The sequence below is a fragment of the Malus domestica genome, chromosome 17 (assembly GCF_042453785.1).
Source record: "Malus domestica chromosome 17, GDT2T_hap1".
NCBI classification, from domain to species: Eukaryota; Viridiplantae; Streptophyta; class Magnoliopsida; order Rosales; family Rosaceae; genus Malus; species Malus domestica.
The window spans coordinates 29,765,964-29,780,002 of record NC_091677.1 but is presented as its reverse complement, the minus strand read 5'-3'; the positions used below and the strand labels follow the sequence as shown (position 1 = coordinate 29,780,002).

The 14,039-nt window shown below is 33.3% G+C and overlaps 1 long non-coding RNA gene across 2 annotated transcripts; it reads left to right on the top strand.

Annotated features, from left to right (window-relative positions):
• Positions 1-851: 851 nt before the first annotated feature.
• Positions 852-5,251, top strand: LOC139193883 (uncharacterized). Of its 2 annotated transcripts, XR_011578413.1 has the most exons (6): positions 852-987; positions 3,008-3,092; positions 3,605-3,877; positions 4,176-4,205; positions 4,323-4,428; positions 4,964-5,251. It is a non-coding gene; the product is annotated as an uncharacterized lncRNA (long non-coding RNA). The 2 variants fall into 2 exon arrangements; XR_011578412.1 differs by having other exon boundaries at positions 3,605-4,205.
• The last annotated feature ends 8,788 nt before the right edge of the window (positions 5,252-14,039 follow it).

Below are 14,039 nucleotides of genomic sequence, written 5' to 3'. Positions count from 1 at the left end.
AAGCTCAAGAGTGGTCTTTCCGGTGTTTTTGTTATGGTTTCTTCAGCTTGAAACTTAAAGGGGTTATAGTCCACTTGTTGACCAGATAATTGAATTGGGATTTTAGAAATGGAAAAATTTAAGGCCCAATATATTACTGTCCGTTTGATTTTTTTTCTTAACAGTTTGTTATATTCAACTTCTTGTTGGTTTTTAATGGTTTTGGACAAACAAGGTTGATTTCTGAAACCCCGTTTTTATTTTCCACTGGAATTTTCTTGGTTAATGATTGTTGTGGAGAAGTTATGCTTACCAACTTAATAATACATGAAGCTATGTGGTGGATAGACTTTCGGAATGGGGTTAGAACTTGTTTTAGCTTCCAAAGTAAGACTTTTCATAAGATTTGTTCTTTTCTTTTCCTTCCAAACGAAATGTCACTTTGGAAATGACATTTTTGCGTGATTTTTATCTTTAAATGGTCATCAAACAAGAGTGGACATGTGTGTATATGATATTAGAATCAATGTGTGAATGAGGAATTAGCAACCAGGGAAAGATGAAGACATGCAACCAAGATGAGATTTGAGCATTGGCAATGCAGTCGGTCATGTGTAACTAGGGAATCCGTTGATAAGACCATTGGCAATGCACCTAGAGGAGTTGGGAAAGCTCATAGTGCTGTTTGAGGTTGTGCGAAGAGATTTGATGAGAATGGGGATGGATATGAATATAGCAAAATAACTTAGAATTTATTTGGCTAATCTTACATGATTTCTAGAGGGCCATGTTTATTTGGCTAAATATATCCTGCGTTATTTTTTACTTATTTTTAATCAATCTCCTTATTGGTTTAGCACTTACTTGATCCAGTTAGCCTTTTGATCAAAAAGTTTTTTCTTACTGTTAAAGCTTTGGAGGACAGTACTACTCACGCCTTTTAAGCTCGTCACGGTCTTCTTGCATGAAACAAGCCGTGCAATTGCTTGCATACTCACATATGGCAAGGTAAGGAGAAGCTGATTAATGTTTTCTATTTTTTTGCTTCTTAAATGATGTGGTCAGATCCAAAGAGAAAAGAATAACTGTTTTCTTGTATAAATTTCTATTTTCAAGGACTCCAGTTCTTCCAAAATATTGCTTTCTTGGTGATAGACTCTATACACAAGTTCACAAAATAATAAATGTAATCGATTCACTTGTTAACAACTTCAAGCTAGGTAATAAGGATCTTTAACAGACACAGTATCATGTTGTGCTGCCAGTATCTTAGTCAAGGATCCAAGGGAAATCATTTTTTGGTGTTTATTTGTGGAGTCCATTAGAACGAAAGTCTCAGTGTCACTGACTTTGAGTGGAACTAATCTTCTGTATGACCCTGCTTTGTAGAGAAGCAAGGGACAAAGTTTGGACGATTGAGTAAAATTTAGTGTTCTTTTTCTTTGGCCTCGGTGATATTTCCTCACTAAATTTCTTTATGTGATTCAGTGTATCAGGCCTTCTGTTGTTTGATTGAATGACCGGTGGTTCAATGTACCAGGACTTCTGTTATTTAGTGTTCGTTTCACTGAATTTCTTTATGCAGTTTCGGAGTACCTACTCTCACGGAGTAAAGTCAACTATGATAACCATTAGTTTAGAACTCAGATCTTGTAATTCTCTGACCAGTCCTTGTCCTCTTCATAAAAATTATCACTTTTTATCATTACCACAGCCTTTGATCACTGATGCTCTGGGCTGTGATAAAATTTAGAGCGTTCAACCCAAACCAATTGGCAATGTTTTGAGAGGCTAAACATCTTATATATTGCTATGCTAGGTTTTAAATTTCTGATGTGGAATTATCTACACCATATAACAATTTGAAGTACTTTGTTTAGGATATCCTTAAGTAGATATGTATACTTATCCAAGTAAATATGTCTAAACCAACGTATTTTCTTGTTCTCTCTGTATTTTAGTGTGCCCTGTTTTCTCATTGGGTTGAATTCGCTCATAGGAAGCTAATCCAAGATGTGTGTAGAACCATGATAACAAAGTCTTGATGAGAGACATGAGCAGAAGGAAGGTATAATTTGAAAACAATAGGGCAACGAACGAGTTTGGGGATGGTTGTAAGAGCCCAAGGAAGGTCAAATATGATCATAATCCCACAAATTGTTAGACAATGTTGTTGGTCATTTTGATTTAACAGAGCTTCTCAGCTAAAACTGCATTCAAAGATATCATTTCAGACAATCCTTGTGAAGTTCAAAGCTTTCATAGTCTTCATGCTTGCAAAGTTTTCAGTCATTCGCTGTTACCAGAGCTCTTGCACTTATCTTGATCTTCACAAATATTGGTTTTAGAACTACTAGGTTTTTCAAACAAAGTATTAATTAAGGTTGGCACCATAGGCCACCGTATTCCCTAATTGTTTCCTGTTTACAAACATCTTCGCGTCATATTTCTTACAAGTTAATATTAAAGTTTTCAAACTTGGTCTGTTGTTTTCAAAGTCGTTTGCTTGTTATGTAAGAATTCACCTCTCTTGTTGCATGAGTTTGAGTTTAAACACTTGATCACGAGTACACCGAATTCTGATTCATCAAGTCCTTAATTCATCCTGGGATTGAAAAGATCCTTAGCTGAAAAACTTATTCCTTGCTTCTCTTACAATATTTTCTCTTTAGAAGGTTGATCAATGACTCGCATTTTACTTTTCTAGAAAAGCTTTCTCATCATCATAATTATGGATTGTATTATTTATGTGTTTGTTTTATTAATTTCTTTTAAATTTTCCTGTATATTTCCTATTCCTTGGCATCTCATAGGTTCCTAGGTTTTCTAAATGTCCAAACTTGCAATAGTTGAAGCTTTCTGATGGTGAATGTTAAGCATAGTTTACTAAGTGCTTCTGTTTAGAAGGCTGATATACAGTACAACACATTTTGCAAACTTGCTATCACATACCACTACATTAAATGCCCTTAGCTTCTAGGGCAGTTGTATGTCACTGATGGGTCTCATAGTTTGAATTGATTTGTAGGTGGAGGGTACCCAGGTTCACGCAGATGAGGGTGGGGTGACACAAACACGTGGTGGTATATATTGGTTGATCTTGCCTGCAGGATGTACTACACCTTTGTCCCTAAACTTTACTTTTCATTGCAATGTATCATTATTTTTGTACTTCACGAGACATTAATTATGGGCTTAAACTTTGAAATGCAATTTTAGAAGTTGTAAACATGAATACTAGTGTCTTACTGGATTTGAGCATACATAGTTCCTCATATTAAGTTTCTCACTTTCTCACACTTGCATTTGTCGTTCAGAAACTATTTTCCATCCTCAGTTTGTTATGCTTCATCTTCAATATACAATTGTCTAAGATGTGTCTCAGTTCATGAAACGAGCAGATTGTGTGTGCTGGCACTGAACATGGCATCTGATGCTAAAGTAGGACTGTTTCTCATGGTTTCATATTTCATGCATTCCGGTGTTATATGCAAACCATGTTGGCTTCAAAAATATGTATTTTTCTTACGGTCTTATTTAAAATTGGCTTTTGTGTTAAACTAACTAGTCATGACTTGTATCCAGATCTTGGTTCTCATGGTTTCGTATTTCTTTCTGCCTCCAGATCTAGGTTCATCATTTTGGGGAATGGCTTTAATACTCGCATCCACAAATCGCCTAACTGCTCGAATTGCTGCTGGTTGTTTTGGCGTTGCCCTGCTAGTCGTGCTTTTTATGGCAAAAACATGTAAGAGAGCAGTAAACATATGCAGACAATAATGTTTTAGCTCCATTCTCATATTTTTGTGTTAGAACTTTCAGGATCTTAATTTCTTCACTCTTGCGTTCAAAAAATTCTAATGTTTTATACAGTGGACACTTCGAGGACTTTGTATTGGTGAGTATCTTCGCATGCGTGCAATACGTCTTAGTTTTATATTATTCACATACTTCCATACATTACCGATCCTTGTTGATGAGTCTTTCAAGATTTATTGTATTCCTTGCTATAATATGGGTTCTGCAAGAATTTACGAAAGTCCGTGTTCTTCGCTACGTTATTCTCTTCATCGGTACATTCTTATCTTTTCAAATCTTTACTTTCTGAGATGAAGCGCTTAGTCTTGCATTGCTACATCTCTTGTGTGCAAATTGCGAAATGAAAAGTTTCTTATATTTTGCTTTTCAAATTGCAGGTGTGATGAACAGTTTGTTTTCAGTTTATGGTAATTCTCAGTGATTCTTGTTAACATATATATACATATATATATATATATATATATATCAGCTATTCTGAACATTTGAATCACTGATTTTATATCGCGTGACTGTAATTGTCGCAGATATATATGATGATTTAACATCTATAAGAGTCAACTCCAGTGACGCTGAGAAGTTTGCAGAAGTTTGCCCCTGCCCCTGTAATGGGGTTGGATGGGGAGTGATTTGGTAAGTCTTATATGCATACTGATGATTAAAACTTGAAATTCCTTATTTAAGATTTTAGATGTAATGGTAAAAAAACGTAATTGTACTGATGATTAAAACTTGACGTTTTTCGTAACATAATAATCTTTATATGCAAGGGATTGGTATCGTTTATATTTTTTTCTACATCGGTGTATCTAGGGCTTGTCATTTTATCATGAGGTACAATCTTCTTCACAGAATTTATTTTACATGTGTATATTTGGTGATATTTATTTGTTTATCTTGTAAGTGAAGGTACAAAGTCATTAGTTAGAATTACACTGAAACGAATCATAAATTAACTAAGACATTACTTTTTCTTTTAGATTATGCATATAAAAGAAGTTGTTTGAGGAAAGCTGCATATGTCCTTTGATTAACATCTTGAAATGTGATATTTTTAACTAAAGGTTAGATGACATGTTCGTAGGGGTAAACATGTTATAGAAGATGAATTGTAACGAAAGGTTGGATGTTTTTATAACATCTCTACTGCTCTGCTCTACTGTTTCAGGTCCAAGACATTTTTTATCAGTCTTCCCGTAACGGCATGGAGAGTCAGCTCTCACTTATTTTTTTTACACAATCCATTGATGAGTAGTTAGTTTCGTAGCATTAGCCACACTTGATTCTTTCAACCCTTTTATTCTGGGTTACACACACTGATAGTAGTTGTTAAGTTTGTACTGGACTGGTGTAATACACTCATAACAAAGGCTTAGAAATGTGATTTAAACAATTTATTCACGTACTGTTTGTTATGAGATCATGGAGTAATAAAATTTTGATGCTATTTGTGCAATATTTATTATGTTCAGAAAGATTGTTAAACTGATCACATGCGGATAATTAATGGGTACCCATTTAGTTAAATGCAGGTCTATTTAAGTGTAGATATGCTTTAATTATAGTGGTGAGTGATGATGTTTCTGCTTGTGTGATAATGATAAGGGTGATATATAGATTATAGAGTATAGATGGGCACCCGTTGATCATAATCCATCATTTCACCCATATAGACCCGTCTGTTTTTTTATACTGGTTTGTTCAATACTTATGATTTTTTTACAAATTTATTGACAATAGTGGTAACCACTTTCTTTTTATTCAGATAAGTCTCAAATTACTGTTGATCTGTACTAAATCCCTTGGTCCAAGTACTAATGAATGACATTAATTAAACAAATTATAGCTGAACATGTCTAATCAGCTGGGCCATTTGATGTATAATCCGCTACTCAAAGTTTGCAGGATGTGGATTGTCAGCCCTCCTATTTCCATATTCTCATCCCCTCCTATTTTGTATAGTCACGGTTAAGCCACGTCAACATTTTATATTCCTATTACTTTTTGTTTTATTATTTTTATAAAAAAAATATATAAAATGTTGATGTGGCCTAACTGTGACCACACAAATAAAAGAGAATCTAAAGAGTATGAAAATAGGATGTCAGACAACCCACCTCCAAGCTTGCAATACTAAATTGGTCTTCCCAAAGTTTGCAATCTTTTTTAGTAGTTTGAGATGCTCTCTGCTATCCTCCAAGTTTGCAATACTAAATTGGTCTTCCCAAAGTTTGCAATCTTTTTGAGTAGTTTGAGATGTGCTATATGGTGTGGTTGAATCTGCAAGTGGAGCATAATTAAGTAAATGCTTCATACAAAATTGGCTTTATGACCAGTTGCAAGTTGACTCTGTAGCCAACGTATTTTAAACCACTAGAAAGTTGGCTTTTAAAAAAAAATGTTGGGGAAAAGAGTGAGGCTAAGTCGAGATTCACACTAATTTAAAAGTTCGTAACATGGCAAGCCAAGAAAATTGGAAGGCAAAGAAACAATAACCACCTGCGGAGGGAGTCATGTCACACTAATGTTGAGGAAGGCAAAGCTCATCTTGGCGGAACTATTGCGTACCAATTAATCATGGAGGAATAAAGTCATCCGAAACGGAGACAAGCTAGAACACTAGAAGAATCATTTTTCAACCTAAGTGTATGCCACCATGAACACAATGATTTAACTAGAGATACTACATGTCTCCTTACATGTAAAGAGAAATCCTTAAATGATACTGTGACCTCATTTTACCGTATCATAATCGAAACAATTGATTCTCTTAATGATTATTAAAGATCATTTAGAAACATTCAGTGAACTTGAAGACTTTTAATCATCCATATAAATCAAACAAACTAACAATACGAATTATCGTAAAAGCAATATTTTTTATCATAACCGTCAATTTTTCAATACCATAAATCATCTCTAGAAATCAATTATTTCATTTTTCAAACGTTATCAGCACAATGTATTCCAAATTGTTATATATCTCAAATCTCTCTATGGATCCCCACTTTATGGTTTACAGTCACATGCTGCTCTACAACTGGCCTGCATATAGAATTAGAAGCTGCAAAAGGTGAACTAATTTCATATCAAATCAAAACTTTGTACTTTACGAGATTTAGTGCATTCGATTATCTTCTCTTCACCAGTCGAATGAATACCATTTGGATATAAAGGGGGTGGGACACCATAGGACCCTTGTGGATATATCGGGTGTCTCGGATTGGATTCGATAATTCATTATATTCAAGCTGTGCTGAAGAAGAAACGAAAATAATTGTGTGGTTACTCATTAAGAAAACTTATTTATTCCGATAACTCATTAGATTCGATAAGTTTCTTTCATCTCTAATGCCCTTCCAATCATCCACCTATATTTCTGCAAATTTTAAGGATTCATGTTTTTATCTATTTATTTTTTTCATCCGTATCCTATCAGGGTAAAGCATGACTTACAGTTTTTAGATAGCAAGTTTTACTGCGGCAGGTGCATGCTTGCCATGTTTTACTGCAGCAGGTGCATGCTGGCCACTGGGTTTCTCACTTCACTACTTCCTGCCTTTCTGCAAGAATAATACTAAGAAAACTAAATTTGTAAACTAAATTTTGAAAACTAAAGAATATGGAAGTTGATGGTTTGTTTATTATTTAAACGTTGATAAACGTGCTTATTCCTATTGGTAACACATCATTTAGTTTGCAAATTTAGTCTCTTTAGCATTACCCTTTCTACAAACTTGATCAAGTTGCATGCATAAATCGTGACCAAAAATAAAAGTTTAAGAAAAAAATCTTCACCTTTAAGTTTAACTTTGGTAAATAAAGCTTCGGCTCTTCACCTTAACTTTCTTTGCAATAAAATACAAGAGATTATATTTATGTGTCTCACATTGTATCATCCAATACTTCAAAATTATATGCATTAACTAAACTAAAAAGATTTTTTTTTTTTTTTTATGAAATGTCATATATTAGCTTATACATCTTTTTGAAATGTTAAATGAACTTAGAAATTTTTCAATTTGTCATAAATAAACTAAAATTTTAAGCAATTTGTCATATCAACTTTTAGAAATCCTTAATTTTGTTATCTCATTCTAACTCCGTTAAGTTTTTCATTCAAAATAAGTTATATGCCTTATGTTCGAGGTTATTTCTAACGTTTGACCTCCTTTTCATTTCATTTCATTCCTCGCCATGAGCAGTAACTATATAAAAATGACAAGTTTGATATTACAACTATTTTAGAGGACAACTACACTTCAAGAACGTGTGCATATGTTTTGAGGACTATATAGTTTGGAGAGAAATTCGAGCAGGATTATGTCATGTCCTTATATTAAGTTTCATATTGTACGTGTTCTAATATATCAAACATAGTCGGGTTAATTATGCGTACATCCCCTGAGGTTTCTCAGGTTTTCATAGAACCCCCTCAGATTTTGAAAGTAAAACAAACACTTCTGATGGTTTCTCAAATGTTATGCTGGATATAAATTTAGGTTTATATTTACATATTTCGTCGAAGATGAATAACTTGTATTTTGCCATTGGAGAATTTTTCAACAAAGAAAGGCATTTTGCATCTCTTATTGGTGAAGCCCTTAAGTGGATGAGAAAGCCGCAATGCTCTCTTTTATTGTGTCTTTCAAGTATCTAAAATTTGAAAACATAAGTTCTTGAATAATTAAACGGTGATGCTATCCACACACCCACTTTTAACTTTCACACATTCCTTGTTAATTTTGTTTTTTAGTCCTGTTCAATTCATTCATTCCGATAGAAAAATTGAGAAGGATGTATGAAAGGTGAAAAGAAGTATGGATAGCACCACCCTAATTATATTGGTGCATTTTTGCTCACCACCCTCAAGTGGTGGTAATGCTCACCACCTTACTTATTACCACTGAATAAGTTTAAATTTTGAGATTTATTTCACCACTTCAATTGATCCACATGAAAAATGTAAACAGTAAAAATTTCCTATGTGTGCGTGTGTACAAAAAATGAAAAATAAATCAAATAAAATTACCTTGACCCTTGGGAGAGGGAATAAGTCGATCTTTATTCTCCAAACACAGAACTTTGGCTACACTGATTAAAAGGAAGTCGGTATCCATGATCTGTCGCAAAGTCAAAGGTTTAAATTTTTATGCATGTTTTCTTTTATATTTGGTTTAGGGTTTACAAAGATACCTAGGTATAAATTAATATTCGTTAAAGATCGGATTCGTTTATCAGCTTTTATATTTTCAAAAGCAACTTCAAACTTCTCAGTATTCTATATAAACCCATGCAGTGAAGGTTGGTGTCAACTGGAACTTAGTCGAGTTTGATGAGATTGAGTTTTGGAGAAGGTTTCAATTCCCCTCAAGGGCTTCCAACATTCCATATATATCAGTACTATGAACGATCGACGTCGAGTACGTATGGGAATGTTGGTTGCCGGAGGGAACTTTGAAGCATTGCTCCTCCGCTTTTGCTGACTCAGTGACTCTCTTCGTTTTCCAGTACAAACTCTAAACCCTAATAGACTTATTTCATATCTAGTGATTAACCCCATTATAACTGAAATGGGATATCCTTGTTGTTCATAATTACGTGTGATGTCTTTTGTAATGAGTTCAATTTGCCTCTCTTTATATATAGTTTTCTCTGCTGTTTTTCTCTCCCTCTAATTATGATTTTGTAGTGGGAAGATTTGGGGGATTGGGTGGTCAATTTGGTGGTGGAGTCTGGAGCAGGTAAAAGAGTGAAGTTGAAGAATATTACCACCAAGAAGGAACAAATGGTTTAGTTAGATCTTACACAGCCTTACAACAATTTTCTTATACGTTTTGACAAAAGGTTGTATTTAGGACAGTGTGTGTGCAGAAGCTTGCTCGACTTTGAAGGTCTGCTCGACTCTGGACTACTTCAGGTTAATTTTCAGTTTCTGATGCCATTAATAAATATATTTTCCCTTTTATTATTTCATTCCCAATTACACAATATATAGAATACATCAGTACATAAAAAGTTCAATTACAATTAAACGACTTGAAGTGCACAGCAAGACATGTCCAACACCACTTTTATTCTTGTCGCAATTTAGGAGATTATGGAGAGAGTTGTGAAGTCGAGAGAATCTCGATAACAATACTAACACTTAATACAGCTAATAACATCAAAATCTTCATGCTAGTGTGTATATCGATTTAAATAAACAAGGGTTTTCGGTTGTAGTTTTGAATCTGTCATGATATGTATTTCATACCTTATAGTTCTTAATTATTATCTTGAATCTATCATGGTTTTTCGAGAAGAATGGTTTTGAACTGAAACATTCATTTGGAAAACACTTTTTTCTTTTTTCTTTTTTTTTTAATTTTTTATTTATTTCAAAAGTTAATATCAAATCAACCATTCACATACATTGTATGAGTGGATTTAATATTGGTTTCTTGAAGATTGAATGTGTCTTGAAGAAATTAATTTTAATCTAAATCTATATAGTTGCATTTCATTATCATTCATTGTTTATATGAAGAATCTCAGTGCCACAAGATGAGTTCGCGTTGATAAATTGTTGAGCTTGTGATGAATGAACTGAGTGTTGATGAGAAGAAATCGCAGGTTGCACAGAGGTACTCAATTTGCTGCTTAGATGGATCAAGGTAATTGAGCTTGATTGATAAGCCCTCTATTGAATGTTTAAATTGTCTTAGTTGATTAATTGTCTGTTTATATATGGAGGACCTATGGTTTTTACCCTTGTACTATAAACAAATGACATGTCCTGTGTTGGATGTGTGTCCTAAAACTAATTACAGGGATCACAAACCACTAATTATAAGATTAATCAAATATAAATATAAGAAAGAGACTTGTTTCGTATATTCTGCACCATAGCTTCTTATGTGTATCGCTTGGATCATTGAGTTACTCATTGAGACATGTAAATGTGCAATAAGGTGTCTCTAACTTTCAATAAGAAAATCAAATACTCTACGACAGTGATTTGGAAATGTTGGAGAAAAGTTTGCAGCATGTGGGTTATATATGGTTATATGAAAAATGAAAGATGAGTTAATTACATATACACTCCTTGAGATTTCTCGGGTTTTCAGAAAACCCCATCATGTTTTGAAAGTAACACAAACAACCCCTGACGTTTCAAAATCATTTCACAAACTCCCTCCATGACAAGAAAACCCACCCAGATGTGAAATAAGTGGTAAAAAAAATACTAAAAATCCCTTATGGCGTTAAAATAGTGTTTGGCTACAAGTTTAGTTAGCCCTATGCCTATCATAACAGAACAAAAACAAAACAACAACAAAAAAACCATTAATATCAAGCATATAAGGTTTTGTAGTAAATTTTGTTTTCCTTTCCCTTCTTGTGTTAAAATCAACAATCGCCAAAAAAAACTGAAGAATTCTACGAGCAAACAATGTGGTATCAATCTCTTCTTCTATTCTTCTTTTTTCCGCTTATCATGCTGTAGAAAGAACGGATGACGATCATGAGAACTCAAATACTGCTCAACAAAGTACCAATTGCAGTTACAGAACAAAACATAGATGGCCTAGTTCTGCTTGTACGATGCGCAAGGCCATAGTTGTATGTAGAAGATAGTGGCTCAAAGACTTGTATCCTCCAATTTCCTTTTAATTAGTACATAGATAAAAGTAAATCAGTATTTACTTTTTAGATTTTACAAATACAAACCTCATGTTCATGCTTCGTGGACACTGGCCATTATGATTTTCCGAATGTTCTGCGGAAAATTTAAATGAATTGCACAAAGTGATCAGCTTCCTAGCTAGTTAAATTATGGTTATCCCTTACCTAGAAAAAATGAACAGAGGCCAGAAAGGAATCATCTTCCCAGTTAAAAAGAAGTAAACAATTAAACTAGTTTTATATTTTTTCGATTGTATTTGAAAATAACCTGCTCTTATTCTATGTCATAGAAAAAATCTCATGTATAAAACCAAAAAAACCCAGAAATCCAAGTTTTGGAAAAGCGATGGAACTTGTGATTCAACCCAGAAACCTAGAAAAAACATATCAATATAGTTTTAAGTGATTTTGAGTCATAGAAAAACTTTTTTAAAATGCTTCTTCAAGAGGATAAAATGTTTAATAAGTACTTTTAGCAAAAACGCTTTTACTACAAATGTTTTTTGTAAAAAAGTCAATTTCAAACTGGAGAGATTTTAGAAACCATATCTTTGGAGTCAATTTCAAAATGGATGACAAGGCTTCAATTTTTTCACAATGAACCATGAGGTTTTGCACTCGTATTAGTTTGTCTTTGTCAATTTGATTGTTTGGAGTTCGTTTCTTCTTTGATATACCCTTGTATGTCTCATTAGAATAAGGAACTCATAGCCACTCTTTTTTCCCCACAAAGGTGTCCATTAATCATGTGTTGTAAGGACCAAAATCTAATACACCTTAATTGTTAAGAGTGCTTATAAAGTGGTGTATGGGTTGAATTTTCTTTGTGTTCGTCAGGGTCTATCTCTACTATATGGGGAGTAATCTGGCATGTGAATGTTTTGATGTCGTTGAGTTCTTAGAGGATCTCTAAAGAAGATGCCAAAATGTACACATCAGTTATAATAGTAAAAAAAAAAGACCACACTAATATTCTCCAGCCAAAGTATCAAATCCTATGTGGCGATGACATGGATTGACAGCAAAAGAGGTTGTTGTCAAATTTGATAGCAGCTTCAAATGTTTTTTTATTAATTATTAAATGTATTTTATTAATTTTTAATTAGTTTAATCATTTATTATAATTAATGTTGAGTTGACCGATGCAATTATCTTACTTTTTTCTTCTTTTCAATAAAAAAAGGTGAACATATTACTGATTAAACTTTAAATGTCCTTTATTAAATTTTAATTAGTTTAATAATTTATTTTATAAAATAATAATTTAATTTAACATATCGGTTGAAGAACAAAACTTGAAAAATTGTCAAAGTGCCACATAAGCTGTCAAAATTTAAATTTTATGTTCAAACTTTGACATCTCATTTGAAGATGGTCTTAGGAGCGAGAGGACCAAGTTGTATCAAGTTGGTCCAGGCAATTGGTTGCTTAAGGGCGGATTCCTCTCCTTTGATTCCTGCTATTGACGATGTTAAAATTGATTTCTACTAATTTTGCAACTCACAGATTGATCAAAAGCGTTTTTGGAACCAATCTGTAGTAAAAATATAAGTGAATCTTGAAAAAAAAAACTTAAATGCTTCTTACAAGAAGCACATAACTGGTGCTTTTTAAATAAAACAGTTCAAGTACTTTTGGAACAAAAAACATTTTCTCATAAAACGATTTCAGTTATTTAAAGAATAAACTTTCAAACCAGCCCTATAAAGTTCCGATTTTTCGTAAATCAATAATGTTCCCAAACAAGTCAATAACCTTACATTTTCTCATAAAACGATTTCAGTTATTTAAAGAATAAACTTTCAAACCAGCCCTATAAAGTTCCGATTTTTCGTAAATCAATAATGTTCCCAAACAAGTCAATAACCTTTTGAATATAAGTCAACAATTTTAGCTAAAATGGACATTGGATTTTTAGATGTAATGGTAAAAAACGTAATTGTACTAATGATTAAAACTTGACATTTTTCGTAACATAATAATCTTTATATGCAGGGGATTGGTATCGTTTATATTTCTTTCTGCATCGGTGTATTTAGGGTTTGTCATTTTATCTTGACGTACAATCTTCTTCATGGAATTTATTTTACATGTGCATATTTGGTGAGATTTATTTGTTTATCTTGTAAGTGAAAGTATAAAGTCATTAGTTAGAATTACACTGAAACGAATTATAAATTAACAAAGATATTGCTTTTTCTTCTAGATTATGCATATAAAAGAAGTTGTTTGTGGGAAGCTGCATATGTCCTTTGTTTAACATCTTGAAATGTGACATTTTTAACGAAAGGTTAGATGACACGTTCGTAGGGGGTAAACATGTTCGAAGATGAATTGTAACGAAAGGTTGGATGTTTTTATAACATCTCTACTGCTCTGCTCTACTGTTTTCAGGTCCAAGAGATTTTTTTATCAGTCTTCCCGTATCGGCACGGAGAGTCAGCTCTCACTTATTTTTTTACACTATCCATTGATGAGTAGTTAGTTTCATAGCATTAGCCACACTTGATTCTTTCAACCCTTTTATTCTGGGTTACACACACTGTGATAGTAGTTGTAAAGTTTCTACTGGACTG